The sequence below is a fragment of the Arachis ipaensis genome, chromosome B08, assembly GCF_000816755.2.
Source record: "Arachis ipaensis cultivar K30076 chromosome B08, Araip1.1, whole genome shotgun sequence".
Classification (NCBI taxonomy): Eukaryota; Viridiplantae; Streptophyta; class Magnoliopsida; order Fabales; family Fabaceae; genus Arachis; species Arachis ipaensis.
Window position 1 is genome coordinate 111,831,339 of NC_029792.2, and position 12,693 is coordinate 111,844,031.

Sequence of the window (12,693 nt, forward strand, 5' to 3'; positions counted from 1 at the left end):
TCCGGCGACCTTCCGGCCTCCGCCAGCACTAGCATGGCCTCTTCCCTGTTCATGTCCCGTTCTTCCTCATCTTCACCACTACCGCCGCTGCCGCCCCCTCCGCCGCCGTTCCCGGGGGGTCCGCCGCCATTTCCAGTTGAGAAAACGACGGTAGCTGGAGAATGGAGAAAATTGGTGTGCGTGAGGATGGGTTCACATGAGCGATTGAGCTTGGACTTGAAGAGGATGAAGGTCCTATGGTAGGTTATGATGGTGAAGCTCTGTAGAGAAGAGTGGCCGCAATGGTAGAAGTTGGCTTGGGTGTGAGGGCGAAGAGAGAAAGTGCGCGCGGAGATATGGGAGAAGGAAGCCATGGCCATTTTAGAGAGAGGAGTTGATGGCAGTCAAAAATGGAGGGATTATGGAGGGAGAGACACAATTTGATAAGCTACTTGTTCATTTGGTCTATTGTCGCGCGACCCATTCGGACAACACGAACTAAATTATTGGTAACAAATAACAATGGATAAAATTATGAGAGAAAAGGGGAAATAAGTTTTTAACTTTTTTATTCATAAATATTTAAGTTTTGTAAATTTAAAAATATATTTAAATTTTTAATTTTTTTAAAATTTAGATCTATCGATTTTTTATATTTATTTGAGTCTGTTAGATCTAATGGAAAAATTAAACATAACTGCCATTATACTGATTTGGTTGATACGAATGTATATGTGGGAAAATTTTTAAAATTGGACAAATTAGACATAAAGATCGATGTATCCAAATTTTGAAGAAGTAAAAATCTTAAATGTATTTTTAAATTTTAAAAGATATAAATGTTTGCTTACCAAAAAATTAAGGATCAATTTTTCATTAATTAGATTCGAGGACTTAATTAAAATTCTATTGACAAAAAAAAAGTTCATCTAAAAACACAAAGTATATTTAAACTCAATGACAAATAAATTATTCAAAAAAATTAACAAGCACACCAGTATATTGAAATGTAATGATTATGTATATCATAAATCTCAATGTTGTTAGATCCGTCTCTAAATATAAAATTCGGTGTCTTTTGTGTCTTTACGCGACTTGTATTCTACCCACCTGTAATACTATGAGTTGTCAAAAATTACACATCCTTACGTAGTACCTTAAAGAACAATCAAACAAGTAAAAAAAAAATACAAAAATACTTCTCGACCAAAGGAAATTTCTACTCCTGATGATATGCCTAAGAAAAAAGTAAACTCCCGCATTTGATCCATCCAAAGTTCTGTTGCTTGTAATTTGTAGTTCGACATATTTGTTGGTGCAAAAAGAATATCACAATTAAATCTCAAACTAGATTACCACACCATTCTAGATTCTCCAAAAGTGACAATTATCTCATGTGAACTCCGCAATCAGACACGTCCAAAAAATAGAATACTGCAATAATTTGCATAACATATCCTTGGATGTACTGTATAAGCCGCTCATCCATCTGATGGTTCTCTTCCAAATCTTGACATACTCCAATAATCTGTATAACATATCCTCACTTGTTCTGACCCTATCTGTTAGTGCGTCTTAGTATGACTCCCAACAACTGTTGACATATGTCTACCATGGTCCGTCCTTGATAAAAAAAAAACTCCCAACTAATCATGGAGCCACTAACAAGATTTTCATTTATCGAAAGTCCCAACTGATTAGCCACAACCTATAAGATAATAGTAATCTCTCCACAAGGCATGTGAAACGTGTGTGACTCTAGTCGCCATCTTTCAACTGAAGCAGACACCAACGTTCAATCAGGATCCCACTCAACCATATATGCCACATGTTCAAAATCTGCTCATATGAGGTATGATCTGACAAGTTTGTTGGGTCATGTTAGTATATTCCATCGAGTCTGCAGGACCTAACAATAAAAAATATTAATTTTATATGCATGATTTAGATTTTATACTAGTTATCCAAACTTTCTAATAGTATGGTCAACCATGTCTAATCTTTTTTTTTTTTCAAAGACAGTCAATTACTTTTATTCACCAATAAAAGGAAAAGAAGACATTGTCCAAAGTGTAGGACATAATCGTAAAAGCAAAAGAACGGGGTTCTCTCAAAGACTTCACATGCAGGTGAGTAAATCAACGTTAAATTACAAAATTGAAGAGGGAAAGTAAAGGGAAAAAACTTATCTATTCTTAAGGGCGCAGTGGACGGGCAATAATTTCTTGGTGAGCTCTATTGACGCTAGCAGTGATCTCCTTCAGAGGGGTAGCACCAGCACCTTGCTCAAACACTCTTCGGTTCCGGTTTTTCCATATATGTCACAGTAAAATTGCCGCAAGAAGAACCTTACTACTTCCATTTGGTTGCCGATCCAAGAGGCTCGTCGTTGAGCTCCACCAGTCAAAGAAGGTGGTTAAGCTAGAAAAAGGTACCCAACTTCCATTTCTGTCCTCCTCCACGTTAATTTTGCATTTTGACATAGGAATAGGCAATGAATTACTGTTTCGCTCTCTTCTTTACATAGTGGGCATGTTGGTGGCGTATTGGAGAACCTTTGATGGATGAGTTGCATGACTGAGATTTTTCCGTGGAGACATTTCCAAAGAAAAATTATAATCTTCTAGGGTGTGAGCAATTTCCATAGTTGTGACCAAACTCCTCTTTGTTGCATATATGCTGCGCATAAATCAATTGATTCATGATAGAACAGGTAAGAAATTCAGTACCCAGATGCAATGTCATAGTATTTGGAGTTATTTAGTAGCCATTGAACCTTGTCTGGTCCTTCTCCTAGGGTTATTGTTAAAATTTGCTGTGTTAACTCATGGGCAAACACCTCTGAGACAAGCCATTGGTTCCATTGTTTATTTTCAGAGAAAAGGTCTTTGAATAACATCATTCGATTTGATGCTTGGCTGGAATTGTTGTTGCAGAAAACTCTATATGGGAAGGTTGAAGGAAGCCAAGGGTCTCTGAAGATCCGAATGGACTCGCCGTCCCCCACTTTTCAGACTGTGCCTTTTTCTGCCACACTTCGCCCCTGGAGAAGACTCTGCCACCCCCAGGAAGGTAATATTCCTTTAATTGCACTTAGCGAATCCCCATACCTATAATATCTGCCCTTTAAAATTTTAGCTAGGAGAGAATTAGATTGGGTCATGAGTCTCCAGCATTGCTTGCCAAGCAAAGCTAGATTATGTGCTCGCAGGTTTTTCACACCCAGTCCTCCCTCGTTTTTCGGCCTTATCATCTTATCCCAACTAATCCAGACCATGCATCTTTCCTCTCCGTGCTATCCCCACCAAAATTGGGTCAAAATATTATGAATATCCTTCCGTAAAGTATCTGGAAGCCTGAAACAAGATAAGGTATAGATAGGTACTGCTTCCTCTACTACCCGGATCAAAATCTGACGACCTCCATTTGACAGTAAACTCTTTTTCCAACCTTGCACCTTCTTGAATACCTGGTCTTTAATGGAATTGAAAGTGGCTTTTTTTTTATCTATTGATTATTGAAGGAAGCCTCAAATACTTGTCTTGTGCTCCAATATTAGTAATGTTCATCCTTACTGCCAGAATTTTCCAAGTAGCGTCGGGAGTATTCTTACTAAAGAAAATTGCTGACTTAGATAGGTTAATCTTTTGTCCGCTAAAACTTTCGTATGACTCCAAAAGCTCTAGGATTCTATCACAAATTTTCTCATAGGCCTACAAAATAAAATAGAGTCGTCAGCAAATAACAAGTGATTAACTGTAGGGCACCTTCGTGTTACCTGAATACCGTGAACTAAACCGTTTTGCTCTGCCTTGTGTAGTAGGAAGGATAAACCTTTCGCACAAAAGAGAAAAAGATATGGTGATAGATGGTCTCTTTGTCAGATCTCTCTATTTGGTTTAAAAAAACGAAAAGGTTGGCCTTCCACAACAATAGAATAAGAAATTACAGTAACTAACTCGCAGATCCAGCTAATCCATCTCGTGCCAAATCCCAGTTTTTCCATTATGTACCAAAGAAACTTTCATTAGACCCTATCATATGCTTTACTCATATCAAGCTTAATAGTCATTTCATGCTCCAAACCCCGTTTCTTAGTTTTAAGATAGTGCATGCACTCATGGAAAATCAATATATTATCAGAGATCAACCGTCCCTTCAGAAAAATGCTCTGATTAGAACCTATTAACTTATTCATACAGCTGTGTAATCTATGCACCAAAACTTTAGAGATAATTTTGTACATTGTCATGGATAAGCTAATAGGTCTAACCTAGGGGACATGTTGCTAGCATTAGGAACTTTCGGAATTAGGCAATATTTGTGTGATTAAAGCTTTTTAATATTCTCCCGCCTCCAAAGAAGCTTTTAATTGCTCGTGTTACATCCTCCTTTACAATATTTCAATAGAACTAAAAGAATTTTGTTGTCATTCCGTCATCTCCTAAGGTGCTTTGAGGATGAACACTGAAGGCAGCCCTCTTAGTTTCCCCGTCTGACACTGGTTTTTGTAGCCTACGATCATGAAAGCTGTAACCTTAGGCTCAAAATCAGCAAGAAAAGGCTCTGGATCCGCCTGATTGATAGACAAAAAAATGCCTGTAAAGTATTCATCAGCCACTCTTGCTATGTTAGCTTGAGATGATACTACTTCCCCATTTTCCCCCACTAGTCGCTAGATTTTATTCCCCATTCCTCCCTAGGCTTCCCTAACAATATTCCTTATCTCCTCCATACCACACCATCTCTCTTGGAACTTAAATCTTTTTTTTTTATTTTTCCATCCAAGGATTAGTGTCCAACAGTAAAGGGGCATGATCTGAACCGTTTTCGGCAAGCCTGAGGACGATTGGATGACAATAAGATTGCAATAGTTTTTCGTTTACTAGTACTCTATCCAAACGTTCCTGGATCAATTCATTCCCTGCCCTCCTATTGCTCCAAGTGTATTGTCTTCTTATCATACCTAGATCCACCAAATCATTATCCCTAATAAAGAGATTGAAGGTTGTCATAGATGATAAGGACGTGTCACCACCCCCAGTTTTTTCCTCTGGTGTAGTGATTGAATTCAAATCACCCAAGATAGCTACTCTTCCTTGATTCTACCCCACCATCACTGAGATCTCTTGAAATTGGGATATCCTTACGTGTTCACTATAGCTGAGATGAACTCCAATTATACTCTATTCCTCATTGTTTGCCACATCCTTCACTATAGCTTGTATATGGAAACTGGAGCTGCTGGTAACTTTAATATCACACCCTTCTTTCCACACCATGGCACGAAGAATATAAAGCCAAAAATAAAGCCAAATGTTTGTTATTGCACGAAGATGCTTCGTCGGAAGGTATTAACGAGTTTCAAAGCCCACCACATGTTAGAACAAGAGAACATTTCAAAAATAGATAGGGATCGAATATTGAAAAATAGATTGCAAATGCTTCAAAAAAAAATAAAAAGAAAGCTCTAAGTGAGATAAAATTCATGTGCTTTAATTAGATAAAATACTCTTTGTGGATGTTAATAGTTATGCTAATATATGATTTACTTTTTGCAGTTGAACCTTTTAGATGGTGGATCAATCCAGCTTTATCATAGATAATTATGAATTATTAGTTTGGTGTTTAGTTGATTTAAATTCGGTGTTTGCTTGTAAGCATTTCGGTTCAATTCATTCATCTATTCAAATTACCAGGATTTCAATACAGTAAAGACAGGTCCATAGAATTATTTCAAAAGCTTTGTAATTAATACTTACAAAGATTCAAAGAATGTGTTTGTTTTAAATATACAGTACACAGACAATTCAATACTTAACCAGTATAAAAAGTCTTAACAATTTACAACATTCATCCTATTCACTTTCTATATCTGCTAACGAAAATTTACAAAAAAAATTGTAAGCATTCTCGGTGTTTAATTGAATAATTTTTGGTGTTCCATTTTAAGCATTTTCGGTGTAATTCTAATAATGTTTTCTACAATTGTTTGAACCAGGAATGATTCAAATTAACAGGATTTCAAAATAGTACAAACAGTTCCATAGAAGTTTAATATGGCAAAGAAATTTACCAAAAGCCTGGATTGAATATTTACAAGGATTCAAAGTATGTATTTATTTTAACTATATAGTACACAGACAATTCAGTACTCAACCATTGTAGAAATATTCAAACTATCTATTATCAATATCTTGATAAAAATTTACAAAAAGAACTTGACAAGGCCGCAGAAGGCTTCGAGAGTCTTATAGCTTCAGATTCAGCAATTACTTTATCTCTCAATTGATTTATTTCGTCAAAAAGAACAATTAAAGCATATTCCCGCCTAAAACCATAAACTTCTTCCTACAATTGAAACAAATTTATTAGTCCGTGTTAATTTAGAGGTAGACAAACTAACTACGTTTATTGTTACTTACCTATTTCCAATTTTCCATACATATTTCCCCTTTTTGGATCAATTATCTCCAATTATTTCATCACATATATTCCACAATCCCAACTGATAAACAAAAATTAAACAACCCAGTAAAACAAGTTCAATACGACATTAACATAAATAACACTATAATAGGAAAGAATAACAGGAAGATCAATACCTTGTTCGCTGACCACTAATGGTAATATATGGCGCTTCAATTCCCTTTGGATTGTCCACCAAAGGTTTACCTCTAGAATAAACCACCATTTCTAATATCTTCAAGCTCTGAAAACCACAGAAAGCGAATTATAGGAAGTAGTACAGTCAGTTTTGGATTAAAAAAAGTGATTAAAATAAGTGCACATTATTTGACAAAGAATTACACTGAAATCAATTAATGATAACAATGCACAAGCTAAGTTCAAAACAAATACACAAACAAGAGAATTGATAAAAGAAAATAGTGAACAACTTACAATAAATTTATTTATTTTTGTTCTATCTTTGGGAGATTTTTTGTAAATGGGATCAAGCACATGAAATCTTTTCTTTTTCACATTTGCAATCCACAACCACCAATGTCCACTATGACAAATTGGGACAAATATCTGAAGTTTGGGCAAATATGATAATTTTTTAGTCTAAATAAAACTGAATGAAAAAATTATTTAAAAAGTTTTAGAAATAAAAACTTACAAATGAATGTGATGCTAGCTTTTTTTATTTAGAAAAGGGAGATATTCCTTATATACGTTGACATTGTAGGCCTTTTTAGTTGCTGGATCAATGTACTTGTCCCTAAACTTCATCAACATGCTATTTTCACCAAAATAATCACTTTTAGCATACTATATATTTACAAAATGCACCGACATTGAGGTTAAAGCTTAATGGTAGTAGAGATTACCACAATATATATGAGTTTTTCAAATTTTTTACATTTTTTCTTGTTGAGAATTTGGCACACTACGGTGATCATCAATAAAAAAACAAATGACCCAAATTTATTACATATATGGCACGATAACTCATAAGAAAAATCACTAATGGTATAGAAGAAGAAATTACCACATTTTTTATACCTTCTTATGGTCTTAAGGTTGCAAAGTGAAATCTATTTCCCACCAATTCAGCTTCATAGTTGTACTTGAATATAACTTCCCATTCATTGCTGGTGTCATCCTTATAAGTCTTGATAGTTGTTGGCCATTGATAGCATTTTTTCCTCATCTCTTCTGTAATTTTCTTTTTCTTGATTGGAGTCTTAAACTTTTCAAGGAAGCTCAGACTTGGCTGCACGTACAACTGGTTATGGACTTATCTCTTTAGCATATTTCAACATTGTTGCAACCCCAACATCCATAACATCAACAAACTCTTCCAACTCTTCAACGAACAGTAAGTTCTCTTGGCTTCCAATTTCTTAAAGTGTAGCTTCGTTGCTTGATTGACTAATGCCAAGGTCAAAGAATGGTGCACCAAAGTTATCATCCAACGTAGCATTAGCAACCATCAATAAGTTAGCTTTTAGATTTTGAGATGGTGGAGGATTGCAGGATGAGTGGATGACACATCAAATAGTTTAAGAATGCACCAAACTATTAGAGAAATGTATTAATTAGAACTTACGCATTAACAGAAACTTCATGCAGCGTTTTTTTTGGTAGAGCTTTCTTAGGACCTTCTTGATGTGGTTCTGGAGGATTGCAGAATGAAATATAAAATTATTTAAGAAAGCATATAAAAAGAATTATGCAACAAAAGGAATTTAACTAGAACTTACGCATTAATGGGTTCTTATGGTAGAGATTCTTACATTGGAGACTGTGCAGCAGTTTCTTGTTCGGTATGTAGAGGGCTGGAGATAAGAGTTTCTGTTGAAGGAGCAATTGCTCGTAGTAGCACTTTAATGAAGGCAAATAATAAAGAAATTAATCTGCAGTAAACATTAATTATTTTCGGTGCAAATCATTAACTCAATGATTGAAATAGGAAACTAAATTAGAAACTCACATATTCAGTGATTTAGATTGAGAATGTGTTTGTTTTTGCAGCACAAGCAATTGATCTTCGAGGTCAGTCCCAAGATTAATAGTTGCACTACTCATACTAAATAGAACCTAGTGGTGTAACGAGATAAAGCACGGAACGATGTGGTCGTATCATGTTTATACATGTGGTGTGTAATGGCCTTATCTCGTTTACAGTGTAAACAAGATACGTATACTCTTATTTCGTTTACACTGNAAAGCGCCTCTTTAATCTTTGTCACATATATTTCTTCAACTCTTTTCTCATTTTTATTCTTTTCTAATCAAATTTTCGAGTTACTACGAGATTATGACGCACGCCGATGCACATGATGCAAACATCAGCTGACTGAACGTGACATGACACATCGCAGGAGCAATCGACTTTGAGGTTAGTGTTGTTTTTTGTTTTATGTATTATGTTAAAGCATACATGTGTAGCCATACTTAGGGTACTTTTATAGACGTTTATTAATTTTGTTATTTATTATTTACGTAAATATTTTTATTTAAATTAATTTAAAAAGTAAATGTTTATCGTTATTTGTTAAAATAGTTTACTTATAATTCAAATTAATTTTTAACTGTAAAAGTTTTATAGATTGATAGGTTTACACATTTCTGATTCAGCTTTTTTATTGTTCTCCAAAGGCCTTGTCTACTTCATCTTAGGAGAGTAAGTCACATACTCCCACTACCGGACACCATTGTCCCCTACCTGAGGGTGGCTGGTTTCAGTGACGCCGTGCCACTTTGCAGTGCTTGCAGCAACCTTGGCATCTTATTGTATGACTCCTCCCAATCACCGTATATCTGGACAATTGCCTTTTGCTTTGCTATCCAGAACTTTCTGTACAAGGGTTTGAAGTGATAGCTTTGCCTAACTGAATCTTGTAGGACAGAAATGCTGATGGATGGCGAAGATTATATCAATAGAAAGATGACAAGGCAGATGAGACTGTTGTCCAACTGTCGGTGGTCCTAAGACATGGTGGGTGCTAAACACATATGCGCTCCTCCAACCTTACATACCTACCTAAAGAAATAGAACAACCGTGGTTGAGATGTACAATAAGCATAACAATGATAAATGAGAATATAAAACACAGTTAAACTTGAACGTTACCAATATCTGAGATTCTATTGGAGAGCAACACGGAGGCGCTAAGAACAGCCTACTTCAGATTGCCGGTAATGCACATGGTACTTTAATTAATCCGACTCCACAACTCGGTACTCAACACTTCTGCAAATGCTGTAATTCTTCACACCCTGTATTACTGCATCTCTGCTTTTGAATCTATGGCCAATCCAAAATTTCACACCATCATCTAAGTTGTAATCGTCTTCACCTGTGTTGGAAAATAGATGTTTTTCTTACATCGCGTCCAGATCCAATGTATGATAGTGACTGGGTACAAATTGACAAGGCCAGAATTGGGTGTAGGACAGGAAAAAGATACCAACGTGATACCTCGACCGGAGTCTCTGGTACAAACTCCTCATTATCATCTTCAAAAGAATCGCCCTTGTTGCTATCCGCAACATACTCCTCGTCAGAGTCCTCACCGTCAACGTCTATGTCTTCCATTGGACAAGCAATAGTGCTCAAAGTCCGATTGGCTAGATTCACCGCCACTAACATCACCAACCTCTACAGAAAGCTCCATCACTTGTTCCGCCATGATTCTCCCATGGATGTCAAACATCAGGCACATATGCTCGTCGCCATGGAGTCAACACTGACGAAACTGAAAAACTCTATTTTTCATTGGTGCTAGCAACCTATACCCCACCCTTCCAATCTCTTTTCTCCAGCTACCACTGACGCTATTCAATATCAAACTCTTCAGCTTTGACAAAAGAATTTAGTTGCCATATACGCAATATAATGGGATTTTCACACTCAAATATCACCCCAGTATCACTATTTCTCATATGGCAATTGAGATACACACTTACAACCAGATAACCACTACTACTAGATATTTTGACTTATTTTTCGAAAGAAAAATGGTATAGAAGAAGAAGTGAAATGTTTGTGGAGAATACAAAAGGTTGCACATCCTTTTATAGCTGTTGAAAATTTGTCGTAATGTATCTCATTTACAGTGTAAATAAAATCAGAGTACATGTATCTCATTTACACTGTAAACAAAATATACATGTATCTCATTCTATATCCTATCTCGTTTACAGTGTAAATGAGATATATGCACTCTTATTTCGTTTACACTGTAAACGAGATAAGAGATAATGTGCATTTTGGTAAAAATATTAGAAATGACATATTTTAGTAAATAAAATATTTATTTTAATTATTTAAAAAAATCTTATGGCCAAGTGGTTTTTAAACTCCATTGTCTTCTTCTTAAACTTCGTCGTCCTATTCTTCTCTTATTTGATTTCTTTTCTTCCTTCTTTTTTCTTCTCATCTTCCTTTATTATCATTGTCGTTTGTCGTTATCATGTTTAACAAAACTACTAGCATAGAAATTTTGATGCACAACACAAATTTTTAAAGAGCCACATGTCCAAAACATTGACACTCAACTAACAAAACACACGGCACAAAACATTTAGTGCACAACTAACATAAATTTTTGAAGTACACATGCCTAGAATATTGATACCCAATAAATAAAATACGCACAACATATTAATTTTGGTGCACATCATAGAAATATTGGTACCTAGCATTGAAATTTTTGAAGGATCACATACCCAGAACATTGACACCCCAACCAACAAAAATTGCACATCATAGAAACTTTAAAGGACCACATGCCTAGAATATTGACTCACCCAACCAACAAAATATATTTGCAGAAAAAATCTATTTGTTATGTGTAAAAATTTGTGTTATATCGATAAATTTACGTGTTATGTGCAAAAATTTTTAGCTATATTAATAAGTTTATGTACTATGTACAAAAGTTTATGTACTATATTAATAAGTTTCTCTACTCTCTAACAAAAACTTATGTACCGAAGAAGTGCGGAGAAAAAGAAACCCCACGTACATTAGTTTTTGCTAGACTTGTGCCTACTTGATTGGACTTGAATACCAAAAAGACTTGTACGGTAACATTACCTTAATTTTAAATAATAAGAACTCTTTTAAAATTAAAGTTGTTCAAATAAATTAAAAATATTATAACTAAAGTAATTTTACTCTTAAAATATGAATTCGTTAAATTACTAATAAATATTTTTTTTTTCAATTTTACCATTTTTTCTCTCATTTTTTTTCTTCCAATTTATCTTCTTCTCCTTTTTGGTTGTTGATATTTAACTTCGTGAGACAGGTTAACCCTCTATCAATGATCTAATTGATCTCTTTTCAAAACATACTTATGTGACACGTTAATCACTAATATATTCTCTATTTAATTTTTATAAGTAAAAATAATTTAAAAATTACTAATATTTCTTAGTTTTACATAGTAAATTTAGCTAATGTATTTAAAAAAGTAATAAAAAAATAAAAAAACTAAAGGACTTTACAATCAACCTTAAAAAACAAGACTCCTAACAAAAAAGAATTTGTCAATCCTAGTTGTTTCTTAATAGATAAATCAACAATTTAACATGCCATGTAAGTTAAGAATGTACATGGTCTAGCCTGTCCGAAGACCCGACATGGACCCGAACATTTTATGGGCTAATTTGATGTGATTTCACCGGGTCTAGGATCGAGTAAGGATCTCAAAAATAGACCCGATCATTATTTAGGACCGAGTTTGGGTCAAAGCGAACCCGGCTTTATCCTGACCCATGTTACCTAAGGGAACTAAAAAAAGTATGTATGTTTTAAATTAATTTTAATATTATGTTATATTAATTATAAGCTTATTGTTTTATTCTTAATCATACTTGTTGAATTATAAATTAGTTCAAAGAAGTATCAAATTAGAATTTATGGACAAATTCAAATTCAAATATAAATATCAACTTCTCGATAACAAGTTTCTTCTTTATAAATAAGTGCATCATAAATAAGTTTTTTTTATAAATTATTGTTAAAGCTTTAAAGGCTCCAGTTTTCACTCGATTTAAATCCGGTATAATTGTGGCCCAAAAATATTTAGGTTTTATCGAGTTTAGGATCAGATAAGAGTCTAAAAAATAGACCCGATATATATTTAGGAATGGATCTAAGTTAGGACAAATTCGATTTCACCCAACCCATATACACCTCTAATGTAAGTTTATTCTATTAATACAAAACAAAAATATTAACAAAAAAACTAATCA